Source organism: Miscanthus floridulus, chromosome 6 (assembly GCF_019320115.1).
Source record: "Miscanthus floridulus cultivar M001 chromosome 6, ASM1932011v1, whole genome shotgun sequence".
In the NCBI taxonomy this organism is placed as follows: Eukaryota; Viridiplantae; Streptophyta; class Magnoliopsida; order Poales; family Poaceae; genus Miscanthus; species Miscanthus floridulus.
The window spans coordinates 86,936,964-86,947,805 of record NC_089585.1 but is presented as its reverse complement, the minus strand read 5'-3'; positions in this window follow the sequence as shown (position 1 = coordinate 86,947,805).

Below are 10,842 nucleotides of genomic sequence, written 5' to 3'. Positions count from 1 at the left end.
CCCAATCAGCAAACCCCTCAGAAGCAGAACAGCAACCAGAAGCCAACACAGTATGGGAAGGTGAATCATGTGTCTACAGAGACGGCGGTTGCAGAACCAGAAGTCATGCTCGGTACGTTCAATGTCAACTCAACCCCTGCCACTATTCTTTTTGATTCTAGAGCTTCGCATTCATTCATATCACAAGCATTTGTTAGAAACCATAGCATACCATTATGTGCCATGCAAAATCCCATGTTAGTAAACTCACCGGGTGTAAGTATGCAAGCTGCATATCATTGTCTTCCGACTAGTCTATCCTTGAGGGGGGTAGAGTTCAAAGTAAGTCCTATTGTGTTGAGAGCATCTGGTATAGATGTGATTCTAGGTATGGACTGGATGAAGCAACAACAAGCAGTGATCTAGTGTAAAGAAAAGGTAGTTGTTGTGACCGCACCCAGTGAAGAAAGAATCAGTGTTCATGTTGTCATACAAGCACAGCCGACCGCCACAGTGAACCAGCTTGATGATAGCGGTAACAAGGAGGACCCAGTGGTGGATGAATTTCTAGATGTGTTCCCCGATGATTTGCCAGGTATGCCGCTTGACTGTGATATTGAGTTTATTATTGAATTATTACCTGGAACTGCACCTATAGCTAAGCGTCCATATAGAATGGGCGTTAAAGAATTAGAAGAACTTAAGAAACAAATTACAGAGTTACAGGAGAAAGGTTTTATTCGTCCTAGTTCATCACCTTGGGGAGCACCAGTTATATTTATTGACAAGAAGGATGGTACTCAGAGGATGTGTGTTGATTATCAGTCACTCAATGAGGTTACTATCAAGAATAAGTATCCGTTGCCTAGAATTGATGATTTGTTTGATCAGTTGAGAGGTGCCTGTGTTTTCTCTAAGATTGATCTTCGTTCTGGCTACCATCAATTGAGGATTCGTGCAACAGATATACCCAAGACAGCTTTTACTACGAGGTATGGTTTATATGAGTACACTATTATGTCATTTGGTTTGACCAATGCACCTGCCTACTTTATGTACATGATGAACAAGGTGTTCATGGAGTTTTTGGATAAGTTTGTGGTGGTGTTCATCGATGATATATTGATATTCTCCAAAACAGAAGAAGAGCACGCTGAACATCTGAGGTTGGTCCTATAGAAGCTCAGAGAACACAAGTTGTATGCCAAGCAAAGCAAGTGTGAATTTTGGTTGAAGGAAGTTTCATTTCTTGGTCATGTTGTCTCCAACGGTGGAATTGCAGTAGATCCCGGTAAGGTGAAAGATGTGCTAAATTGGAAGCCACCAACAGATGTGGGATAGATACATAGTTTCTTAGGATTAGCTGGATACTACAGAAGGTTCATTGAAGGTTTCTCTAAGCTTGCTAAGCCAATGATAGCCTTATTGGAGAAAAATGCTAAGTTTGTGTGGTCCGAGAAGTGCCAGGCTAACTTCAAAGAGTTGAAGAAGAGGTTGACTACAACCCTAGTGTTGACTTTGCCAGACCTAAATAAAAGCTTTTCGATCTATTGTGATGCATCTCGTTAGGGACTTGGATGTGTTCTTATGCAAGAAGGCAGAGTAGTGGCTTATGCATCTCAGCAGTTGAGAAAGCATGAGTTAAATTATCCTACTCATGATTTGGAGCTAGCAGTAATGGTTCATGCTTTGAAGATATGGAGGCATTATCTCATTGGATATAAGAGTGACATCTATATTGATCACAAAAGTCTGAAGTACATTTTCACTTAGACAAATCTAATATGAGACAGCGTCGATGGTTAGAGTTGATCAAAGATTATGATTTGGAGGTACACTATCATCCTGGGAAGGCGAACGTTGTTGCCGATGCTCTTAGTAGGAAGAGTTATGTTAATGAGGTGCAAGTGACATCGATGTCAAGAGAGTTGTGTGCTGAATTTGAGCGACTGAATTTAGGCTTTGTTACCAATGCAGTGGAGTTGGTGTTGGAGCCTAAATTGGAGCAAGAAATACGTAAGGGATAGTTACAGGATGTGGAGTTGAAGGAGATAGCGGAAAACATAGTGATTGGTAAGGCACCAAGTTTTAGTATGGATGACAATGGAACTCTATGGTTTGGGAAAAGGTTGTGTGTGCCTGAGGATAAGGCTATACGAGAGGCAATTCTTCGTGAGGCCTATGAGTCTGCTTATTCTATTCATCCTGGAAGTACCAAGATGTATTTGGATTTAAAAGAGAAGTATTGGTGGTACGGACTCAAGAGAGATATTGCTGAATATGTTGCTTTGTGTGATACCTATCAAAGAGTCAAGGCTGAACATCAAAGACCTGTAGGATTGTTACAACCAATGAAGATACCTGAGTGGAAGTGGGAAAAAGTTGGTATGGATTTTATAGTTGGGTTACCACGTACTCAGAGAGGATATGATTCAATCTAGGTAATAGTAGATCGGTTAACTAAGGTTGCCCACTTCTTACCAGTTAAGACTACCTATACTGGACCCTAATTGGCTGCGCTATATATGGAGAGAATAGTTTGTCTACATGGGGTTCCCAAGAAAATTGTGTCTAATCGAGGTACCCAATTTACATCTCATTTTTGGCAGCAAGTACATAGTTCGTTGGGAACCAAGTTGAATTTTAGTATGGCGTATCATCCTCAGACAGATGGGCAAACTGAGAGGATTAATCAGATACTAGAGGATATGTTGAGGGCTTGTGCGTTGCAGTATGGTACAAGTTGGGATAAGAGTTTGCCTTATATAGAGTTCTCGTATAACAACAGTTATCAGAAAAGTCTCAATATGGCACCTTTCGAAGCTTTGTATGGATGGAAGTGTAGAACCCCATTATTTTGGAATCAAATGGGGGAAACTCAAGTGTTCAGACTAGATGTTCTAAGAGATGCAGAGGAATAGGTTAGGATGATTAGAGATAACTTGAGAGTAGCACCGTCTCGGCAGAAGAGTTATGCTGACACTCGGAGAAGAGAATTAGTTTTCGAAGTAGGGGATTATGTTTACCTGAAGGTATCACCAATGAGAAGTGTGAGAAGGTTCAACATGAAGGGAAAGTTAGCACCAAGGTATATTAGACCTTTCTGGATCATTGAGAGACGTGGTGAAGTAGCCTATCAGTTGGAATTGCCTGAGATTTTATTAGGTGTGCATGATGTGTTCCATGTGTCTCAATTAAAGAAGTGTTTGCGTGTACCTGAGGATCAGATACCATTAGAGGAGCTTGCTGTTAAGGAAGATCTCACTTATGAGGAGTTTCCAGTAAAGATTTTAGAGACAGCAGAAAGAGTTACAAGGAGCCAAGTTATAAAGATGTGTAAGGTTTAGTGGAATCGGTATACCGAGGATGAGGCTACATAGGAAAGAGAAGAGGAACTGAGAAAAACATACCCACAGCTATTTGAGTAAGCATCGTCCAAATCTCGAGGACAAGATTCATTTTAAGGGGGGTAGAATTGTAACACCCTAAAATTTGCAACATTTTAAAATAGGTGAATATGATTTAATTATGCATTTTGTGAGCATTTGAATTTAGAAAAGTAATCATTTTTATTAAAACTAAAGGTCAAATATAAAATCAACACATGTATGTGCATTCATGCTGCTGCATATTAATTTTTGTAGTGTGTGTTGAAACCAAACTTCAAATTGGTTTAAATTTGATTTGAATTTGTTTTGGGAATTTGGAAAAAGAAAATGAAAGAGATTTCCTTCTCTTCCCCTCTTTCCTCCCTGATTTCAGCCCGAGCAGGCCCAACTCCCTTCCTCCCTCTCTCTTTTCTATTTTTTTCCACGGCCCAGTGCCTGGTTTCTTGGGCCTGCTCTATTTCCTACCCACTTCGGCCAGGGCGCCACTTCGGGCCATCTTCTCCGGGCATGGCCCAGCACGTCACCGAGGCCTAGCCAAGCCAAAGGCCCGCGCAAGTAGGCCGCCCAACTGAACAGCGCAGCCGCCCCTCCCTTCCTCTGGTTCACTGACCACTCGGTCCCACGCCCTCCCTCACCGACTGGTGGGTCCACCCTGTTAGTTTTCTCCTACCTTGAGTCGGCTTCGAGCTAGACTAAATCCACGACCGGGAGTCCGTGGCCACGCCGCTTCCTCCTCGATTCAGCGTGCGCCCCATGCCTCGCCCCTCTTAAATAACGCCCGAGCTTATGCCACCTCCCTATCCAAACCCTAGAGCAAGCACCGCCCCTGCCCTATCCCGCAGCAGTCGTAGCCCTAAGCGCCGCCGCCGTCGAGTTTGTTTCGCGATTTCGTCGCGTCAACACCTCCGTAAGCATGTTGTTGAGCTTCGTGTCAGTTCTGCGAACTACCGAGCCCCTTTTCTCTCTTTCTCTCGCTCTATTTTGCTTACCTCATGTCGTCGGGTTGTACAGGAGCTCCGCCGTCAGCCACCCTGAGCCACCCGTAGTCGTCATGCCTTCTCCATCCGCGAAAAGCCTGTTGGTGAGTTCATGATCATCTCCTCTCGCTCCCCGTACTTCTCCCGAGTCTAATCGTGGCCTTGAAGTCGGGTACCACGAGCTCCAGAGGCCGGCCATGGCACCGCCGTGGTCAAGCCGCTGTCGGTACTGTGCCGGCTGGATTTTTTCTTTTTCCACCAAATCAGATCTCATCCGTCTATTTCTAATCCAACGGCCTAGATCTACAGATACCCCTTCACTGCCAATCTTTCAAATACGCCCTTATAATTATTCTAGATTCAACCCGTAGTCCAAAGTGTGTTTCCAGATTTCGTTTTCTCTTTATAAAAGCGTATTTTGGTTCGGTTTTATTGAAATACGTTTTCAGTTATTCATAGTTTTGCTATTCAACTTGTTTTAGCCATAAAATCTCTGTTCTAACTCCGATTTAATCTGTTCAAGTTGCGTTAGGTTCGTAATCAAGTAATCTACATGTTTATGTTACTGTAAAGTGGATTTTCAACTTTCAAAATTCAAGAGTAGATTTAATCTATTATTTTGCTAAAGGAAAGCTTGTTTAATCCATAACTTTTCCATTTTAGATCCGATTTTTGTGATCTTCGCGTCTATGTGTTCATAGCGAGACGTAGATTCATTTTCCAAACTTTTCATCTCGATTCTTTGCTGTTGGTGTACTGTTCTAATCTATAGCCTTGTTTGCTTTGCATGATTGTTCATGGATGCTTGTATGTTGTTGTGGTTATTGAGTATAGACGGTGAGCAGTTCTCGGAAGATCAAGGGTATGACTTTGATGAGTAGGACCAGCAGGAGTACGTTGCTCAAGGCAAGTATAGCTTGGGATCATCCTTGTTTCCTATTCACTTTAATTCATTAAATCCATGTTGCATGTGTCTTCTTGTTAGGAATTTCCTAGAATTGGACTATTGCCTTGTCACCTATGGGTTATGCATATGGGTAGCTTTGCTAGAGCTTAGTTAAACTATGATCTTGTTACTTGACTAATGGTATATGCAATAAACATAAAATATGACTTTTTAGCAATATGGAAACAGAGGGCTGGAGTATTTAGCTACTTTCTAAATGCCTTAGATTCCTCTCCCTAAGGACTTATCTGTAAGTGATCATCCGGGACTTACTGTACAGCTGTGTGGGCTACATGGCTCTGGCTTTAGCTCAGTATGAGGACCTTTTCTAGCTTGTTAGTGGTTACCTTTATGGCGCAAGAGGGGTGTGTTCTGGGTTGGATATAGTGCGGCCTCTGTTCGTCAGTGTATAGGCTGCGTGTCATTGTGCCTGTCGGAAGGGGAGCTCTACATTCGTAGGCCATAGAAACCTAGCAGCCCTAACTTGTTAGACGAACCTTTAAAAGGCTTCATAGTGATCCATGCCTACTCACCTTGGAAGTGTTTTGGGAGTTATAAACCCGGGCATATGGGAATCATGACTCACAGTGAAAGTGTACAACCTCTGCAGAGTGTAAAACTGGTATATCAGTCGTGCTCTCGGTCACGAGCAGCCTTGGAAGATTTATGGAATAGATGATCACTAAGTAATATCTGTTTATGCTATTCATTACTCATGTTTACATTTGATCATGTGTTCTACTTTAGGAACTAAAACACCTTGATGCTACTCATAAGCTAAAATTGTGACAACTAAAAGCTGACCGCTGTTAAGCTTGTGTCTAGCCTTTTGAGCCTCATGAATCCCGTGTTACACTTGTTGAGTATGACATGTACTTACACTTGTTTATTTTCATTATTTGGATAAAAATCCTAGGTGGGTAACAAATGACCTTGAGAATGAGGATTTCCCTGAGGACTACTAGACTTGTGGTCAACCAGTCGACGTCCCTGTGAATTGGAGCATCCGCGATAGATCTTTTTATTATTTTCCGCTATACTTATGTAATAACTCTATCTTATTCGTGATGTAATAAACATTGGTGATGATACTATTTATAATTTGTCAGCTTATGTGTGTGACTGATCTCTAGGCGCACATAAGGTTTTGCACCCCATTTTATCCTTAAAATTGGGTGTGCCCTCTAAATTTCTGACTCTACTTGCTAATAATTTATCATCTGATTCTAGTTCTACTACTTGTCTCCATTTTTGGTTATTGGTTCTTAGACATGAAGCACATGCTTGCTTTAAACATTTAATACATGTAAGTCTATTTTCTTGACTGGGGTAAAATATACAAAAAGCATATTTTATATTATAATCACCTCTTCCTTTTATCCAATCATGTTCACAGTCTTCTTGATTCATTAATTCTATTTTTGTTTCTTTTGAACTATTAATGTCTTCAGATATTATATCTAACCCTTTCATAGCATTATCAAGATTGAGTAACTCTTCATTATCTAAAGAGTCTATAAAATCTTGGTAACTCTGAGCATTATTTTCTTCTTCTTCATAACTTTCTAATAAAAACTTATTATTAATCTCCCATTACTCTTCTTCACTGATAATGTATTCAATATTATTTGTCTGCACAACTTCTTTATCTTTATGAGTCTCTTTGTCTTTAGCTTTTAACTCATCTTCCTGTTTCTTTATCACAACAGGTGTTTTACAATATTTATTCTTTAGTTCTCTATCTTTCTTGATATTATCAAGTCTACATATTTCTCGTCTAAAGTAAAGTTCCTTTTCTCTTATGGCAGACCATTCACATATCATAGAAGTTTTATATTCATCATGAATTTTACTTAATTTTTTCTCATAATATTGAATCTGACTATCTAAAGTATCCATTATAAGTAAAGTATTTGACTGAGGCAAACTTTTTAAACTTGACAATATAAGTAAATCCCTTTAATTCAAAATATAATAACTAGGCTCTGATACCACTATGTACGGGGTACTATATTCACTGAGAAGTCGAACGGATTCCAAATTCAAATTCTAAGATCTCAAGTTACTATTCACAGCACTATTCAAATTCAAATTCACTATTCAAATTCACAGCTACTATTTAAATTCGGGATATGAACAGTGTGCAAGATCGGCTCAACCACTTTACTATTCAAGGCATAAGGCCTCTACAAGTATGGCATGACGTCGCTTTCGAGTGTGAATATTTTATTGACTCTAGATGAGTGAGCGAGTGATTAGCGAATATAAATATTGATATGTCGCTTTCATGATTAGTTAAGCTAGTGCTTAGTGAATATGCTTACGTGGATGATTATTTCTAAGGATCTTTTGCAGGCTGGCAAGACCAATAGTTCAGCCGGTCGTGCGACTATGCTTGTGACAGTCCTACTCGGTACTCACCATATGCATCACTGTAACACCCTAAAATTTGAAATTCTTTTAAAAATAGTAAATTTGATTTAAATATGCAATTATATGTGCAATTCAAATTAGGAAGTAATATTTCTTTTATAAAATAAAAAGAAAATGCAAGAATAGAAACATGTGATGCATTCATGCTATTGCGTATTTAATTCTGTGACGGGTGTTTTATTCAAATGCTAAAAGATTCTAAAAACCTTTTGAAAATGAGTTTGAAAATTTTATTTATAAAAAGAAAAAGGGAAAATTCCTTCCATTCCTCCCTTCCTCACATTCGGCCCGCTGGCCCCTCTCTTTTTTTTTCCCGCTCGGCCCAGCTCGCGCCAGCCGCCCGACCGCGCCGGCCCAGCCGCGCCAGCCCAGCCGCACGCACCGTGCTGGCCCAGCCTCGCCGCACCAGGCAACTGCCGCGCCCAGCAGCTGACGCCCGGGTCCCACCTGTCGGCGCCGTCCCCTACCTCGCGCGGCTCGGCAACCGCCCGCTCCTGCCGCTGCGCAACCGCCGCCCCGTGCCCGCTCCTCGCGACGTGGGCGCGTCACCCCGCTCCTCGGCCTCGATAAAAAGAAGCCGAGCCCTCCCCGCGCACTCCCCTACTCTCCCCACTCCATTTTCTCTCTCGCGTTCACGCCTCGGAGGCCTCGACCGTCGCACGGAAGAGCTCCGCCGACCACCGTCCTCACTTCCGCGCGAAACGCCGTCCCCGAGTCGCGTTCGTCTCCGTTTGAAGTCGCGGTGAGCTTCACCGTACTCCCCTCCTTCCCTCTGTGCTTTCAATTTGGTATATCGTGGCCGTTTGGGGCCCTATTCGCGGGCGTCCGCGAGTTTTGGCCGCCGACCATGGCGCCCGTCGCCTCGGCTTCCTCCTCCGGCCGTCGTGATGGCCTGCGCGAGTTCCCCTTCTCCCCAGCTTTCTCCCGGTGCCTCCGGATTTCTGAACCGTGGCCCCTAGCCCCGGAACCGCGCGCTCCGGCGTGTCCTTGCCGCTGGCCATGGCTGCGCCGCCGTGGCTGTCACTGTGCCGGCCGCTGGCGCCCCTTTCTCTCTTCCTCCCATCTGTTCCGGGCCGTCCGATCTTGATCTAACGGCCACCGTTGGCCGATACCCCTTCGCGGGTGGTTTTGCTAAAGAGCCCTCCTGTTTTCGCGTAATAGAACCCGCAGTCCAAAGCGCATTTCCCCTATTACGCATTCTTGTTTTGAAAGCGTAAAGTCATCGGCTTAAGTCAAAAGTACGCTTTTAGTATTTACAGAAATGCCATTTGAACTGTTTCGCTTATAAAATTGTCGTTTTAGCTCCGAATTGATCCATTCAAATCGCGTTAGCTTCGTAATTTCATAGGCTACATGTTAGAACTACTGTTAGTCAAGTTTGGAACTTTTTAATTTCATGATTAGAATTAATTAAATATAGGGCTATAGGAAAACCCGTTTTAATCACAACTTTCGCATTTTGGATCCGTTTTTCGTGAACTTCGCGTTGACATGATCGTAGAGAAACGTAGATTAGTTTTACAAACATTTTATCTTGTTTTCAATACTGTTGGTGTACTATTCTAATGATAGGAATGTTTGCTTTGCATGAATGCTTTTGGAATGTTGTATGTTGCCGTGTTGGTCGCGTTCAGACGGTGAGGAAAACGTTGGAGACCAAGAACTCTTCGACGATCAGCAGGACCAGCACAAGTTTGTGAACCAAGGCAAGTATAACATGGGCCTTCCTTGATGTCCTATTTCACTTTAATCAATTACTCAGTTGCATGTGTCTAAATTTGATACCCGTAAGGACATCCTAGTGATTATTATCCTGTTTCTTGTCTCCTATGGGTTAAATGCATATGGGTAGATTGCTAGTGCTCTAACTAAGCTTGATATACATATTGATGAATGATACTATGGAACAAAGAGAGTAACCTGAATTATAATAACTGTTCCATAGGGCGAAAGTGCAAATGACCGTTGTTCATGTTGCTCCTGGCCCTCCATAAGGACTTATCTATCGGCAAAAGCTGGGACTGACAGTGCAACCGGGAGAGTCATATGGCTCTGACTTTAGCTCAGTAATAGGATCTTTCCTAACTAGTTAGTGGTTACCTTTTGGCGCAAATGGGGCTTGCCACTTTGGATATAGGGCTGCCTGTGTTCCTATGAGTATAGCCGCGATGGATTTGTGCCATAGGAAAGGGGGGTTCCTACATCTGCCTGCTAAGGAAACCTAGCGGCCCTAACTTGTTAGGGAAACCTATGAAATGGCTTCATAGTGTACCCTGCCCGCTCACCTTGGTAGTGACATGGGAGTAATTAACCCGGGCGTATGGGGATCACGACTCGCGGTGAATGTGCACCACCTCTGCAGAGGGTAACAAACTGTTATAACAGCCGTGCTCACGGTTACGAGCGGCCCGGAAAACTCACAGAATAACTGGATACTTGATGATGATCGATTAAGTTGTTCTATGATGAAATATGGTAACCCTGACCTTGATATATGTTCTTATGGGTTTAAATGGGAGCTTAAGCATAACTTGATAATACTTGAGAATAAAAGTTTGACCTATTAAAAATGCTAACTGTAGTAAACCAGAGTCTATCCTTTTTGAGCTTCATAACCCCATGTTAGCTTGCTAAGTACGGAATGTACTTACACTTGTTTATTTTCTTTACTTGGATAAAAATCTCGGATGGGTAACAGATGACAACGGGTATGAGGATTTCCCGGAGGATTATTAGGCTTGTGGTCAACCAGTTGACCTTCCCTGTGATGATGGCCGCGAGAGTTCATTCTATCTTTATTATTCCGCTGTGATGTATGAGACTAAGTTCTTTTATAACTCTGATGTATGAGACACTGTGATGATACTATTGTAATTTGTCAGCTTGTGTGTGTGATTGATTCCTGGGCACACACGAGTTTTGTGCATTCAATTTTATCCTTAAAATTGGGTGTGACAAATTGGTATCAGAGCCGTGTTGACTGTAGGACGCAAGCCTAGTTAGAAAATGGTCGTTTTAGCAGCTTTGCTCCTCTGGTTTCTTGCTTACTGACTTATCCTTGTTATTTTGTTAAAACGATTATGCTTTTCATACCTTAATCTATTATTTAAAATTGTTG